At 46.1% G+C, this 16967-nt stretch overlaps 1 protein-coding gene across 1 annotated transcript in view; it reads left to right on the top strand.

Moving 5' to 3' along the window:
- The first annotated feature begins 367 nt into the window (after positions 1-367).
- TSPOAP1 (TSPO associated protein 1) overlaps positions 368-16967 on the top strand; it is a 1024985-nt gene continuing 1008385 nt past the window's right edge. Inside the window, exon 1 of the mRNA XM_029613537.1 lies at positions 368-707. The gene's annotated coding sequence lies outside the window, so the exon portion shown is untranslated. The remainder of the gene's footprint in view (positions 708-16967) is intronic.

The following is a 16967-nucleotide window of genomic DNA, read 5'->3' as shown; positions in this document are numbered from 1 at the left end:
AAATAATTGTTCACAAATTTAGAGACTGTCATATCTTCCTTGAGAGATGTCCATGTGCTCTTGAGAACCTTTTGAAAAATAATAATTTTAGAGAGGTATTCTTATAAAAAGCAAAACCATATTAATCAGTCTTTAATTTCCACATAACCAAAAATAGGAAATTATGGGTCCTTCTTTTGCATCATCTTGTATCTTTATGTACTGAACATGCTGGTGCCTTCCGGGGGGCTTCAGTGGATTCCAGGACTTTGGCGCATGAATTTCTATTTATTTCTATAATTTTATTCCCAGTCAAGCCAATTGGTCGGGAAGGCGGTTTAGAAATAAGCAGGGAGGGAGCTCGGTACAGTAGTCTGTGCTTATTGGAACCTCAGATGCAGGGAGTTCTTCGGTGCGGAGCACGCCGTGGGCTCGGGCTCGGGAAGGGCTTCAATCGGCGGGATACGCACCTCTCATCCCTCACCTAAGGGCATGCGCAGAGTGGCGCTCAGTCACACGGCTGTGGCGGCGCCGGGGACCCGCGGAGGCTGTGCAGGCAGCAGGTGAACGTGCCCAGCGCGTTCTCTTTCTGTACGTCGCTTCGCGCCCACTCCCTAACCGTTAAGTTCGGTTGTTTGGAGCGCGCGTGCTCGCTCGTCTCGTTGGGTCGCGGCTTTCTTCGTTCGTGCTGCGGCGGCGGCGGCATTCCCTGCTGGTCTGAATCGCCGGTAAGTAGAGCTGCGGTCTGCCGGTGCCTGCGTACGTGTAAGCCGCTAACTTGCTTGGCTCTTCCTTTCAAACCTCAGGTGTAATGTAAGGGAGGAGAAGGCAGAGACTTGGCACCTCTTCCCCCCCCCCGGTATGGATGAATTGAGGTTAGCAGCGTAGGGGAAGGGGGAGAAAGGGACAGTGGGCGACTTGGGGAAGGGTGGGCAGTGTCCGTAACAGCCGGGAGATGTCTGTGGGAGGTATGGGGTGGGCAATGTTCTGTTTCTCTACCCTTCGTCGATGGCATGTAGTGTTAAACCCAAGAAGGCTACACAGGAGTCCAGCAGAAGAGAAGAGACCTGGAAGCAGTGCACGTGCACTTTGTAACGTTTTCGGTGCAAGCATCTGCCGTAGTTGTAGGTCAGATGATATTTAAAAGTCCTGTTGGCGGTACTAAAGGCAGCATAGGTCCTTGCACTCCGTGTTTCGGCAACTTAAAGGTGCATCAAAAGCTTTTATTGTTATGATTGTACGTGAAAAGGTAAATTTGAGGAAATACCCATTACAATTAATTTCATTTTGTTTTGAAGCTCCTATTTCGCTTGAAGGTTGTCGTGTATTATATGTTAAGACTTGTAATTGTTTTAAAAGTAATGCAGATTACTAACCTTTGGAGTGTATTATATGTTCATGATTATAACAGAGTTAAAAGTAATTACAGATGACTGATTCTGGAAAAGTTTTGATGAAAAAAATAACATTGTTAGCATCATGTGACCAATCATCAATATTGAGGCTGGTGAATTACTAACCAGTGACATGTAATTGGTGGCATCAGCGTGTGTTGTAGCTCATTAAGATTTCATCCCATGAAGAGAGATCAAAAGATGAAAAAATAACGTGTTTAAAAATGTATCTTACTGTTTCATGTATTTTCCTGGAGAAAATCTGATTTATTTTTTAGGTTTTGATAGCTTTTTATTGAATTGACCTCCTTCACAACGAAGATGTTGTTAAAGGAAGCCAAATGAGGGATATTGTTTTGGCTCCTTGAACCTTCATTATGAAACACTGTTTTCATAGAGAGGTTGAGGAACAGTTTTATAATGATGGTTAGAGGAGCCAAAGCAATGGCAGAATTCAAGCATGCATGGGCCTTAGTGGCAGAGGGAGGAGACCACAGATCCAGTGAGATATATGCCAGCACAGTAGGCTGGCACAAAGGGCAAACTGAGAGGACCAAGTGGTTCTTTTCTGCCTGCATCTTCTGTGTTTATTTTAATGTAATAATTAGCTTATTTTGTTAATTATACAACCTTTCTGTATCAAAGCGGTTTACGTAGTAACATAAATGATAAAAAGATGGACATGCCCCATCCATTCTGCCAAGTAGCAACTGGTATAAGCATCTACCCAAAAGACCAAATTCCTGTGTGCAACCCAACAGCCACTCTCGCTTTGTCTTTTCGGTTGTAATAGGTGCAGATTACCCAATGCTTTCTACAATGCACAGTGCTGTTATACACTAAGATTTTCCATACATAATGTACATGAACTTTGAATAACAAGTGTCCCATCTTTAGATGTTATAAGTGAAAATGGATGGGATTTTTGTTTGTAATAACTTGCTAAAAACACTGCTAAAGCATGTCATTTCTTTCTCTAGAACATTGCTAAAATTCATATCTTCCTTTTGAGCATGCTACTAAAATGCTCATCTAGTGTTATCACCTCACATTTAGTTTGCAACCAACTGTTCAAGGCCTCCCCCGAGCCAACTTTTTCCATTGAACCTTGCTATGACCATGTAATCTCTTCTGAAGCTGCTACTTTGGCTCCACTTCTGCATATGATTTAAGCTTTTCTTACTCACCTACAAATTTTACTCTGCAGGTCCATGTTTTTATTTGTCCCTCTGCACTCATGATCTCTGTTCATTAGGCAAATTGTTCTTACTGTGCCCTGCTCCACTACCAATTCTCAGCTCTGTGCTTTCTACCTTGCTGCAGTGAATGCCTGGAATAGAGGTCCCGAGTCATTGTTCTGTCATGCCTCCCGTCATTTAAATCCAATCTAAAAACTCATCTTTTTGTAGCTTTCTGTAACTCAACCCTTTCTGTACAATAAATACAATTCCCATTGAAGCTTGTTTGTCATGTTTGTCTTGACTAGATTGTAAGTTCCATGTATCAAGGACTGTCTCTTATTTTATTTATTTATTTATTTAAGGATTTTTATATACCGGGGTCCGTAAGAAACATCACCTCGGTTTACATTCAAACATTAATTCAGCAAATAGCTTTACAATATAACATAATAACTGTATGAATATAAGACTAATTTCCTGGCGTGTAGCCAGATGGACTCAGGACAAATGGGGATAGTATCCGCGTGCTAGCAGTTGGAGATGGATCTGACGTCAGCACGGGGGTGTGTATATATCCCCACAGGAAGCGCAGCTGTTCAGTAATTTCCGTCTCCAAAGCAGTTTGGAGTGCCTGCACGCTGGTTCAGCGTGCTTTCCAAGACTACTTTCATTTTTGTTTTCTTCTCTTCTAGATTCTACTTTACCTTTCTTCAACACCTTTTTGAGCCCCGCGCTCCTCAGGGGCCGTTCTGGCCGTGCCCCCCAGTTGAGCTTCCCGGGGTGACTGCCGTGGTCCCCCGGAGGTGAAAGTCCTCGGTCCCGCCGAGGCCCTCGCTCCCGGCGTGGACGAGGTAGCGGGTGCAGTGCCTCAACCGCGGCGGTGAAAGGTATCGGCCCTTTCCCCTCGCAGTCGGAGACCACCTGTGATCCTGCCCGGCAGCGCTGAAGATTTGGTAAGGCGTACGTCTCTTCACCCAGGTCTCCGCTATCTAGAGGACCGGCGGCGTGGCAAGCCGTGGAGGACGCCATTTGTGGCCTTACTCAGGTATTCCGCGCCTGTAATGGGCGCGGCTTTCTTTCCTCCTTGTTCTTGCTTATTGGCTGCCACTGTGAGTATGTGCCGCATATTGCTGCTGTATGTCTATTGACTGCCATTAGGTGTATATTGCTACCTGCTTAGTATTGTGCGCCTATTCTGCTCGGCGCCTATTGCGGCCGCACACTGTTGCTATTGTGTGCCTGTTCTACTCAGCGCCTCTTGCTGCCACAGCCTGTTGCTATTGTGCGCCTGTTATTTTCAGCGCCTATTGCTGTCGCATAATCTTGCTATTGTGCGCCTGTTTCTACTCAGCGCCTATTGCTGCCGCTTACTATTGCTATTGTGCGCTTGTTTTGCTCAGCGCCTATTGCTGCCGCTTACTATTGCTATTGTGCGCTTGTTTTGCTCAGCGCCTATTGCTGCCGCTTGCCTTTGCTATTGTGCGCTTGCTCTATTCAGCGCCTATTGCTGCCGCATCCTATTGCTATTGTGCGCCTGTTCTAGCCTGCGCCTATTGCTGCCACATAAGAAGCGCACGCTTGCTATATTTTGCTCATGGATCAGCTCGCAGCCGCGGCCGCAGCTGCGCCGCCGCTTGCCCTAGACGTTTCAGCTCTGGGCCTCTGCTCTGCATGCCACCTTCGTGCCACGCGCGGTACTGACCCCGACTCCCTGTGTACCCAATGTGCGGCGGCCGGGGGACCCTCCGGCCAGGACCAATCTCAGCCGCAGTTTTTTGACAGTTCACCTGCGGCTACCCCGGATTTGGGAGGCAGTCTCGACCGCTCAGGAATCCCGGGGGATCTTGTACCCCGGCGTTTTGAGGCTGCTTCCATTTCCTGGGTGGATCTTTTTTAGGGAATTCATGCCTTTGTCCAGATGCAGACGGCTTCGCGTCCTGCCCCTACGGTCCTTGCTGCGCCTGTTCTTCCGGCGGTTGCTGCGGTTCCTGCGGTGGCGGCGTCTACGGCGCATGCTGCGGCTGCCGCCATGATGGCAGCCTCTAGGGATCCTGTTCCTGGACCCTCGCAGCCTTCTCGGGAGCGGGACCTCCCGTTATTGGACAGTCCCGATCACTCGGACCAGGAGGTTTCACCGGACGAGTCCGAACTCCCGGACGAAGGGGACCTCCCCCCGGGGATTGCGCCATATAGGACTATGCGGCGCTTTTTCCCTAAGGAGGACCTCTCTGACCTCGTATCTCAGTGTCTGGCGGAGTTGGATATCACTGGACCCAGTGCTTCGATTCTTTCTGCGCAGAACCCCCTGCTGGAAGGTCTTCGTCCTACAGCCCGCCATTTTCCTTTCTTGCAGGCAGCTCAGCAACTCATTGATTTGGAATGGGCAGCACCGGCGGCCTCATTTCAAGGGGGCCGGGCCCTGAAAGGCATGTACCCATTGGCACCGGCTCTCCAGGACCTCCTGGCATGCCCTCAGGTGGACGCCTTAATTAGCGCTGTGGTCAAGCGCACTACCATTCCTGTGGAAGGGGGTATGGCCCTCAGGGAGCCCCATGACAGGCGGATGGACGCCATTCTGAAGCAAAATTTTGAGGTGGCAGCTCTTTCTTTGAGGATTGCGGCCTGTTGCACGGTGGTCACTCGTGCCTGCTTGTCTCAGGTCCGGAACAACGCTCCGGCGGCTGACATGGAGCCCGCTCTTTCCTTCCTCACCGATGCCGCATCGGATTTGGTTCGAACCACGGCTAAGGGGATCTCGTCTTCCGTGGCCGCCAGGAGACACCTATGGATCCAGCCATGGTCCGCTGATACACCTTCAAAGTCTCGCCTCATCAAATTGCCTTTTCAGGGCTCGTTTCTGTTTGGCAGTGACCTTGATAAGCTAGTCGCTACCTGGGGTGCCTCTCCTGTGCCTCGCCTACCAGAAGACCGGTCCAGGAGGGGACAGCGCTCCGGTCCACGGCCCTCCAGGGGCAGGAGCTCACAGCGATTTGTTCCATATAGAGGGCGCTACCAGACGCCGCGTCCTCCGGCCAGGAATCAGTCCTTTCGGTCCAGGCTGCGCAAACGGGGGAACGGGCCGGGCGGGGGTCCCGGTCGCATCCCACAATGAGAATTTGCCGATTCATCTGGGGGACGAAGCCATAGGGGGCAGGTTGACCCTCTTCTACCCCAGATGGGTCGAGATCACGTCGGACCAGTGGGTCCTCGCAGTTATCCGAGAGGGGTATTATCTGGACTTTCATCATCTTCCTCCGGACAAGTTTGTGGAGTCTTCATGTTCCCCGCTCAAGAAGGCAGCATTGGAGGCCACCCTGACGAGGCTCCTGACCTTGAACGCCATCCTCCCAGTGCCTGCCTGGGAAGTGAATTCTGGACGCTATTCCATTTATTTCATAGTACCCAAGAAAGGGGGCACTTTTCGGCCTGTGCTGGACCTCAAATCCCTCAATCGGTACTTACGGGTACCGAGATTTCGCATGGAAACTCTGCGCTCCGTCAAAGCCGCAGTCCAGCCCGGAGAGTTCCTCACGGCATTAGACCTGTCCGAAGCCTATCTTCATATTCCGATACATCCAGATCATCAGCGCTTCCTACGCTTCAAGGTTCTGGACCGCCACTTCCAGTTTCGAGCTCTCCCCTTCGGGTTGGCCACCTCCCCAAGGACATTCACCAAGGTGATCGTAGTTGTGGCGGTGGCACTCAGGCGGGACGGGATCTTGGTCCAACCCTACCTAGACGACTGGTTGATCAGGGCGAAATCCCGAGTGGAGAGCCTGCGGACAACCGACAGGGTGATCGCCCTTCTGGAAAGCTTGGGCTGGGTCATCAACCTCAGCAAGAGCTGCCTACAGCCTTCCCAGTCCATAGAATATCTGGGGGTACGGTTTGACACTCGGGCGGACACGGTCAGTCTTACGACCAAGAGACAGTTGAAACTTCGGCAGCGTATCCAGTATCTGTTGGGAACCAGTCGGCCGTTAGCTTGGGATTATCTGCAAGTTCTGGGTCTCATGGCCTCCACTCTGGACGTGGTGCCTTGGGCACGAGCCCATATGAGACCACTACAGCATTCCCTGCTCTCTCGCTGGAGCCCCCATCACCGAGCCTATTCCACGCACCTCCCTCTACCGGTCCATGTTCGGACCCAGCTGCGGTGGTGGTTGCGGTCCGACCACCTGAGCAGGGGGTCGCGGATGTCCTCGCCCACGTGGATCTTGCTCACCACGGATGCCAGCCTAAGCGGCTGGGGAGCACATTGCGAAGAAGTCACCGCGCAAGGGCGCTGGAACAGGGAGGAGTCCACATGGAACATCAATCGCCTGGAAGCCCGGGCAGTCAGACTGGCCTGCCTTCGTTTCGCTCCACGGCTGCGGCACAGAGCTGTCAGAGTGATGTCCGACAACGCCACCACGGTGGCCTACATCAACCGTCAGGGCGGAACCAGAAGCCGACAGGTATCTCTAGAAATCGCCCCACTCATGGTTTGGGCAGAGGCGAATCTGCGGGACATCTCCGCCGTCCACATTGCCGGGAAGGACAATACCACAGCAGACTTCCTCAGCAGAGGAAGCCTGAATCCAGGCGAGTGGCAGCTGTCCCCCACAGCTTTCCAGATGATTGTCGATCACTGGGGGATCCCGGCCATGGATTTACTGGCAGACAAGTCCAATGCTCAGGTACCCAGATACTTCAGCCGCAGACGCGACCCGTGCTCGCACGGCATCGATGCTCTGGTCTAGCCGTGGCCTCCGGGGACTCTTCTATATGCCTTTCCCCCGTGGCCTCTACTGGGTGCCCTCATCCACAGGATTCGGTCACACCAGGGCCTAGTTCTTCTGGTGGCCCCGGACTGGCCAAGAAGACCCTGGTACGCGGACCTCAGACGCCTGCTGGCAGGGGAGCCTCTCCCCCTGCCTCCTCTCCGGGACCTTCTACATCAAGGTCCCATTCTGCACGAGGATCCGGCTCAGTTCTCTCTTACGGTCTGGCCATTGAGAGGGCTCGACTGAAGAAAAAGGGTTACTCGGGGCCTGTGATTAATACACTCCTCCGGGCTCGCAAGTTTTCCACATCCCTCACCTACGTACGGATCTGGAGAATTTTTGAAGCATGGTGCGACTCTCATGGCACCAGTCCACATGCCGCCACTATTCCTATTGTGTTGGATTTCCTGCAGGATGGGCTTCAGAAGGGTCTCTCCCTCAGCTCCATCAAGGTTCAGGTAGCGGCACTATCGTGCTATGGGCCCAGGAGAGGTGGCAAGACTATCGCCAAGCACCCTGATGTTTCTCGTTTCCTGCAAGGCGTCAAGCATATTCGTCCGCCACTAAAGTGGCCTATACCCTTATGGAACCTTAATCTGGTTCTGGATTTCCTTGCGGGATCCACCTTCCGACCCCTTCGGGGCTTGTCTCTACGGTCTCTAACCCTGAAGTTGGTATTCCTGCTGGCCGTATGCTCCGCACGCCGCATCTCTGAACTACAAGCGCTGTCCTGCCGTGATCCCTTTCTACGTATCACTTCGGAGTCTATCCATCTTCGGACGGTTCCCTCCTTTCTCCCTAAAGTGGTTTCACAATTTAATCTTAACCAAACCATATCCTTGCCTACCACGGTAGGTTTGAAGAAATCTGAAGAAGGCCGTTTATTACGCCATCTCGACATCGGCAGATTGCTGCCCAGGTATCTGACAATGACTCAAGACCTGCGGAAGACAGACCATCTGTTCGTCCTACACAGCGGGAAGAAGCAAGGTGAAGCGGCCTCTCTGCCCACCATTGCCCGCTGGATTAAAGACGTTGTCAGAGCCGCCTACGTGGCGGCTGGGAAGGCTCCGCCTCTACAGGTTAAGGCTCATTCTACCAGAGCCCAAGCGGCGTCTTGGGCTGAATCCCGGATGCTGTCACCGGCGGACATCTGTAAAGTGGCGACATGGTCCTCCCTCCATACCTTTTCTCGGTTCTACCGTCTGGATGTCCAGGCCAGGGAGAACTCTGCTTTTGCGAGGGCGGTACTGCATGGTCCTCAGGCAGCCTCCCGTCCAGGCGGGGTGTAAAGCTTTGGTACATCCCATTTGTCCTGAGTCCATCTGGCTACACGCCAGGAAATGTTGAGATTACTTACCTGGTAATCTTGTTTTCCTTAGTGTAGACAGATGGACTCAGCATCCCGCCCAGCTGCCTGTGTACATGGGTTTTCACTGATTCCAGGTAAGCCTTTGACCTTTGTTTTCCTAAGAGCGTACACTCTGCCAATATCCACGCCTTCCGGTTGGGAAGGCTGGCGGTCTCCAGCCACTGTCAATCGGTCAGGGGAGGCCTGTTTTCACTTTTTTTTCTTTACTTTTCATTGAGCGTCAGTACACACATCCATAACAGCTTTTGCAAGGAAGATTACTGAACAGCTGCGCTTCCTGTGGGGATATATACACGCCCCCGTGCTGACGTCAGATCCATCTCCAACTGCTAGCACGCGGATACTATCCCCATTTGTCCTGAGTCCATCTGTCTACACTAAGGAAAACAAGATTACCAGGTAAGTAATCTCAACATTATAACTTTGTAAAAAAAAAAAAAAAAAAAGAAAATTAATATGAGTGTCTGTAGAAATATTCTGAAAGGTATATAATAGAACTCAGTTTATTGATAGAAGGCTTTTTTGAATAGCCAGGTTTTTAGGTTTTGTTTAAATTTTTTGTGGCAAAGTTCCTGGCGTAATTCAGAGGGCATAGTATTCCATATTGTGGATCCAGCAATGATGAAAGAACGTTCTTTTGTAGTCGAAAGTTTGGTCAAATTAGGCGCAGGGATCTTCAGTTTCGCTAGATGTTGGAATCTGGTAGGTCGGATTGATGTTTTGAATTGAAATTGATCATTGAACCATTGCATTTCTCTGTTGTGAACGGCTTTATGTATAAGAGTCATGGATTTATATACTATCCTTGAAGCCACAGGTAGCCAGTGCAATGACTGAAGTGCTGGAGTGATGTGCTCATGGCGTCTCGTGTCAGTGATGATGCGGGCAGCTGCATTTTGTAACATTTGCAAAGGCTGGATTGTTGTTTTAGGTAGTCCTAATAGCAATGCATTGCAGTAATCAATTTTTGATAGAATCGTTGCTTGCAAGATTGTACGGAAATCATACTGGTATAAAAGGGGTTTAATGCGTTTTAGTGTGTGTAGCTTAAAGAATCCATTTTTAATTGTATCAGCGATGAATTTTTTGAAAGTAAGATTGTTATCAATAATAACACCAAGGCTACGTACTTGCTGAGACATTGTAGAGATGTGTTGTGAGAGGTTGGAGTTGTTCAGTATAGTATTATTTGGGGGTGATATAATCATAAGCTCAGTTTTATTGGTGTTGATAGCTAATTGGTTGTCCGTAAGAATAGATTTAATTTCTGATAATGCTGCATTCCAAAAGCTCAGGGCATTTGTAATTGAACTGGTAATAGGAATAATAATCTGTACGTCATCCGCATATATAAAATATTGAAGACCCAGTTTAGAGAGTAGCCGGCATAGTGGTGAGAGGTAAACATTAAATAAAGTAGAGGAAAGAGAGGATCCTTGTGGGACTCCTTGAGAGAGATTTCTTGGTTTGGATTCACTTTGTCCACATTTAACACTGTAAGTTCTGTTGCTCAGAAAAGATTGGAACCATAGTAGTGCTGAGCCGGTAATGCCTATTTCAGAAAGGCGGTTTATAAGGGTGTTGTGATTTACTGTGTCGAATGCAGCTGAAATATCAAGAAGAGCGATAAGATATGATTTTCCAGTATCAAAAGCTTTTAGTAATATCTGAGAGAGAAATTAAAAGTGTTTCAGTGCTGTGATACTTTCTAAACCCATATTGGGATGGGAAGAGAAGATGATGCTCATCTAGATAATCAGTTAGTTGTTTGTTGATGATTCTTTCCATTACTTTTGAAAGGAAAGGTAGGTTAGAAACTGGGCGAAAGTTTGCTGGATCAGATGAGTCTAGGTTTGCTTTTTTTAATGTTTGCTTTTTTTAATGTAGGCGTTATTATAGCATGTTTGAGTAAAGAAGGAACAATGCCTGAGGTGATGGATTTGTTAAGAATCATTGCAATGGGTTTAGCTATAGTTGTACGTATACGTATCTGTACAGTGCTGTACATATCAAATAGTGCTTTATAGATGATGATTAGTAGTAGTATGTGTTAAAGTATTGTGATGTATTTTTCTTATAATTAATGCATTTCTTAGTGTCCAGACAGATGAATCCAGAACCAGTGGGTTATGCACCTCTACCAGCAGATGGAGACTGAGCAAAGCTGACATTACAGTAATTTTTACCCCTGCAGTGACATCAGCCTGCCAGTATTCTTCATCTCCACAGATAGTAGGTGTGCATCTCCCTACTGGGGATAGATTTAAGTTTTAGAAGGAGAGAGAAAAAGGAAATTTAATTTGCTCTACACTCCTACGGTGATACCAAATGGTCCCTCCCCCAGTTGAGAATTCCTGAGGTGATTTCCATGGACCCTCAGATGAGTGCCTTGGTCCGGTAGCTGGATTTTCAGCCAGTGTGGACTTAGCTATTGAAACTGCTGAAAGGCAGTGGGTGCAGGAAGCCAAGTGTGGTGGTGACTGTATATACCCTCTTTTCCCCGCAGCTGGAGACAGATTTTGTACTCAGTTGGGATGGCCTGAGCTCGGGTAAAACTCAACAAAAAAAATACCAGGAGGGTTATTTTGTAGAGCTGCTTCCTTCTGGGCTCCATGCTCGGTACATTTATCTGACCTTTGTTTCTGCCTCCATGGGAGTTTAAGGGACGTGGACAGCCTAGTGAGTTGAGCAGTCTTTTTGGGCTAGGCCCTGCTCTTAGGCTTTTCTCTGTGTGCTGCATGGTAGGCCATGGCGGGTTTTTTTTGTGCATTTTCCTGTGCGTTAGATGGCCATCTTCAGGATAGTAGTTTCTTGCGAGTGCTTGTGCGCCAAGTTTTTGGATGCTTAGTTGGACGCCTGATTGGGTATCCATTTGGTAGTAGCGTCTAATTTGGGCGCACATTTTTCTGTACACTATCTGGGTGGCATTAAGGGCGCTCAGTTTTTTGGGTGCTCATCAAAGGCACAGGGTTGTATGCTTAAATTTTGGACACCGAATTTTCAGAAGGCGTTTGACAAAGTTCCTCATGAGAGGCTTCTAGGAAAAGTAAAAAGTCATGGGATAGGTCTCGATGTCCTCTTGTGGATTACAAACTGGCTAAAAGACAGGAAACAGAGTAGGATTAAATGGACAATTTTCTCAGTGGATGAGAGTGGGCAGTGGAGTGCCTCAGGGATCTGTATTGGGACCCTTACTTTTCAATATATTTATAAATGATCTGGAAAAAAATACGAGTGAGGTAATCAAATTTGCAGATGATACAAAATTGTTGAGTAGTTAAATCACAAGCAGATTGTGATAAATTGCAGGAAGACCTTGTGAGACTGGAAAATTGGGCATCGAAATGGCAGATGAAATTTAATGTGGATAAGTGCAAGGTGATGCATATTTATTTTATTTTATTTAGAATCTTTTCTATACCGTTATTTAGTTATATACCATCACAACAGTTTACATATAGGCACATAAATTCAGTAGGTGAATGTGTATAATGGTACATTCTAACAAGTGCCAAAGGGTTCGGTTACATCATGTCTAATGAAAAACTTGTTTGAAGGGTGAGTTAGATTTGACCATATATACATGTAAGTTACTTTACAGGTATAATTCTCATGTTCTGCATAATACTATTAAATTAACTGAGATACAAAAATCCTTTTGTAATACATGTGTTGATAGCATTACTGTGTGCTTGGTGTTCTTCTGCCTGTGCCTGCATACTTTCTATTCTCCGCTCTCTTTAAGAACATAAGAAATTGCCATGCTGGGACAGACCAAGGGTCCATCAAGCCCAGCATCCTGTTTCCAACAGAGGCCAAAAAACCAGGCCATAAGAACCTGGCAATTACCCAAACACTAAGAAGAACCCATGCTACTGATGCAATTAATAGCAGTGGCTATTCCCTAAGTATAATTTATTAATAGCCATTAATGGACTTCTCCTCCAAGAACTTATCCAAACCTTTTTTGAACCCAGCTACACTAACTACACTAACCACACTAACCACATCCTCTGGCAACAAATTCCAGAGATTTATTATGCATTGAGTGAAAAAGAATTTTCTCAGATTAGTCTTAAATGTGTTACTTGCTAACTTCATGGAATGCCCCCTAGTCCTTCTATTATTCGAAAGTATAAATAACCGAGTCACATCTACTCGTTCAAGACCTCTATCATATCCACCCTCAGCCGTCTCTTCTCCAAGCTGAACAGCCCTAACCTCTTCAGCCTTTCCTCACTAGGGAGCTGTTCCATCCCCTTTATCATTTTGGTTGCCCTTCTCTGAACCTTCTCCATCGCAACTATATCTTTTTTGAGATGCGGCGACCAGAATTGTACACAGTATTCAAGGTGCGGTCTCACCATGGAGCGATACAGAGGCATTATGACATTTTCCGTTCTATTAACCATTCCCTTCCTAATAATTCCCAACATTCTATTTGCTTTTTTGACTGCTGCAGCACACTGAGCCGATGATTTACCCTTTTCCACTGAGAAAATTGACCATTTAATCCTACTCTCTATTTCCTGTCTTTTAACCAGTTTGTAATCCACGAAAGCACATCACCTCCTATCCCATGACTTTTTAGTTTTCGAAGAAGCCTCTCATGAGGGACTTTGTCAAATGCCTTCTGAAAATCCGAATAGACTACATCTACCGGTTCACCTTTATCCACATGTTTATTAACCCCTTCAAAAAAATGAAGCAGATTTGTTAGGCAAGACTTCCCTTAGGAAAATCCATGTTGGCTGTGTCCCATTAAATCATGTCTTTCTATATGCTCTACGATTTTGGTCTTGAAAATAGTTTCCACTATTTTTCCCAGCACTGAAGTCAGGCTCACTGGTCTCTTTGTAAAATGCTTGTTTAAAAAGCCAGGTTTTTAAACTTTTAAAAGTTTTGAGATCTTTGTAATCTGATCTCTAGTGGCATAGTGTTCCAGAGAGTAGGACCAGCTAAGGATAGAGCCCTTTCTCTTACTTGGGTTAGTCTTGCTGTTCTTACTGAGGGAATGGGTAAAAGTGCTTTGTTAGCTGATCTTAGAATTCTATGTGGGACGTGTACCCGTAATGCTGTGTTCAGCCAGTCTGCTTTTTCATCGTGCATTAATTTATGTATTGTACACAGGACTTTGTACTGTATTCTGTGTTCTATGGAAAACCAGTGTAATTGTGCCAGAGTTTCATGATGTGGTCCCTCCTTCTTTTACCAGTTAGTATTCTAGCTGCTGTGTTTTGTAGAATTTAAAGTGGTCTTAATGTTGTATTCGGAAGTCCTAGTAACAGTGCATTATAGTAGTCTGTGCTTGAGAAAACTAGTGCCTGGAGCACTGTCCTAAAGTTTACTGGTGTTAGTAGGGGTTTTAGTTTCCTGATAATCATGAGTTTTGCGTAGCCTTCTTTTACCTTTAGTGATATGTGCTGTTTTAGATTGATTTCTGGGTCCATTATTACTCCTAGGTTCCGTACTCTTACAGCTAGCTCTAATTTTTTTATTGTTTTTGAGTGTTATTGGTGATTGACCTCTATATTTTTCCGTTCTAAGTGTAGAAATCCTGTTTTTTTTCAATGTTAATAAGTTCCATTTGGTTTAGCAGCTGTTTGATGTCTAGGTACACGTTAGCTAGGTTTACTGTTTTCTTTATAGTGTCTTCAATTGATAGGATTAGTTGAATGTCGTCTATGATGCCCAGTCCTGCTAGAAGATGGCATAAAGGCAGCATGTATATGTTAAATAGAGTTGCGGACAAGGCTGATCCTTGCGGTACTCCTGTTACGAGATTACATTTTTCTGATATTGTGTCTTTGATCTGAACTTGAAAGAATCTGTTTAGATATGAGCTGAACCAGTTTAATGTTGTGCCATGTAGCCTAATTTCGTCTAGTCTTTTAAGTAGAATTTTGACTTACAGTGTCAAAGGCCGATGATAGTTCTAGCATTATTAGAATGTCATATTTTCCTCTGTCAAAACCTCTTAGAATATTGTCTGTTAGTGAGAGCAGCAGAGTTTCCATGCTGTAGTGTTTGCGAAATCCATATTGTGAAGGATATAGTATATTATTATTGTCTAAGTGTTCAGTTAGTTGTTGCTGTACAGTTTTTTCTATTAGTTTAGCAATAAAAGGGAGGTTTGAGACTGGGCTGTAGTTGCTTAGGATGAGGGGGTCACTGTTTTTTTTTCTTTACGATTGGTTTTATAATTGCCTTTTTCAATATATCTGGCATTATTCCTTGTTCTAAGGAAAGGTTTATAATCTAAGCTAATATTGGGGAGATGTTGTTAGCTGCTTTTTTTGTGTTGAAAGTTGGTAGTGAGTCTATTATATGAGGAGCAGGGTTTAATTTTTTTTTAGTATGGATTCCACTTCCAGTTCTGATATCTCATTAAACGAGGACCACTGTTTTAACGTCTTTCTTTTGATTTATGATTTCTTGCATATAGGGAAAAATAACCCATGCTATAGTTACACAATGTTACGTTCCATATTAGGTGCTACCACCTAAGAAAGAGACCTAGGCGTCTTAGTGGATAACACATTGAAATCGTCAGTTCAGTGTGCTGCGGCAGTCAAAAAAGCAAACAGAATGTTGGGAATTATTAGAAAGGGAATGGTGAATAAAACGGAAAATGTCATAATGCCTCTGTATTGCTCCATGGTGAGACCGCAACTTGAAAACAATTCTGGTCGCTGCATCTCAAAAAAGATATAATTGCAATGGAGAAGGTACAGAGAAGGGTGACCAAAATGATAAGGGGAATAGAAAAGCTCCCCTATGAAAGACTAAAGAAGTTAGGACTTTTCAGCTTGGAGAAGAGATGGCTGAGGGAGGGATATGATAGAGGTGTTTAAAATCATGAGAGGTCTAGAACGGGTAGATGTGAATCGGTTATTTACTCTTTCAGATAATAGAAAGACTAGGGGGCACTCCATGAAGTTAGCGTGTGGCACATTTAGTATAAAACGGTTTTTATTGAATTGAAACAAGTGGGTAAACAAACAAGAATCAGAGACATATTTTTTCTTATACATCCCTAATCCTCACAATCTAATCCTTCGTTCCAACTCATGTGTGGCACATTTAAAACTAATTGGAGAAAGTTCTTTTTCACTCCACGCACAATTAAACTCTGGAATTTGTTGCCAGAGGATGTGGTTAGTGCAGTTAGTATAGCTGTGTTTAAAAAAGGATTGGATAAGTTCTTGGAGGAGAAGTCCATTACCTGCTATTAATCGAGTTGACTTAGTAAATAGCCACTGCTATTACTAGCAATGGTAACATGGAATAGACTTCGTTTTTGGGTACTTGCCAGGTTCTTATGGCCTGGATTGGCCACTGTTGGAAACAGGATGCTGGGCTTGATGGACCCTTGGTCTCACCCAGTATGGCATGTTCTTATGTTACCAACCATAACAGCAGAGGTAGCTGCTTCATTTTGTTGTGATGTTCTTATGTTAAACATACTGACGGACTGATGGTGCTATAGCTAAGAAACTTAAGCGCCTTACTCTAACTTGTGCCAGCGCTGCTTGGAGGCTCAGGGAGAATTGCTTTTGTCTGATTTTACTAAGCCTGGGTCTTCCCAGCCTGATGAAAGGCCTGGGTAAAGATGTGTCAGAAGGGGCACCTGACCTTGGAACTCCCTTAACTGGTTTGTCAGTGGGGGAAGGTAGTTCAGTGAGCTTTAGGTGTCTCCTAGTTTTGGCATGGATCTTTCTGCCTTTTCTTGGGTATAATTTTTTCTAGGATTGCAATCCTTTTTTCAGGTGCAGTCCTCAGCTCTGACCAATCTTGCTAGGTCAGAGTTGCAGGTGCTGACCTCCTTCATGCCTGGTGCTGCAGTTAAGTGCCGAAGTACACATAGATTGGCAACTGGTCTTCCCAATGGGGACCCAGATGTCACGGATGATGAAGCCGATCCTTACTCCCTGGAGAATGGGGAAATTCCTCTGGGATTGGAACTGTATAGGACTATGTTGTGGTTCTTTCATACAGATGAGTTACTATCTCTGATTTCCCAACATTAAAGATGCTGGGAGTCCCTGGGGCTAAATCCATGTCTGAGCCAAAAAAGAATCCCATTTTGATTTCTTTGCATAAAGCCTCTTGGCTTTTTTTTTTTTTTTCCCCTGTCATGGAGGCCATTCAAGAATTGAGTGACCTTGAGTTGGGTGCCTCTGAGGCCAATTTCAATGGGGGGGCGAGTCTTGGAAGGCCTGTACCCCCTGGATCCAGTGGCAAGAAAGCTGTTGTGTTTTCCAAAAGTGGACGC

Source organism: Rhinatrema bivittatum, chromosome 8, assembly GCF_901001135.1.
Source record: "Rhinatrema bivittatum chromosome 8, aRhiBiv1.1, whole genome shotgun sequence".
In the NCBI taxonomy this organism is placed as follows: Eukaryota; Metazoa; Chordata; class Amphibia; order Gymnophiona; family Rhinatrematidae; genus Rhinatrema; species Rhinatrema bivittatum.
This window is presented reverse-complemented; position numbering and strand designations above follow the sequence as displayed.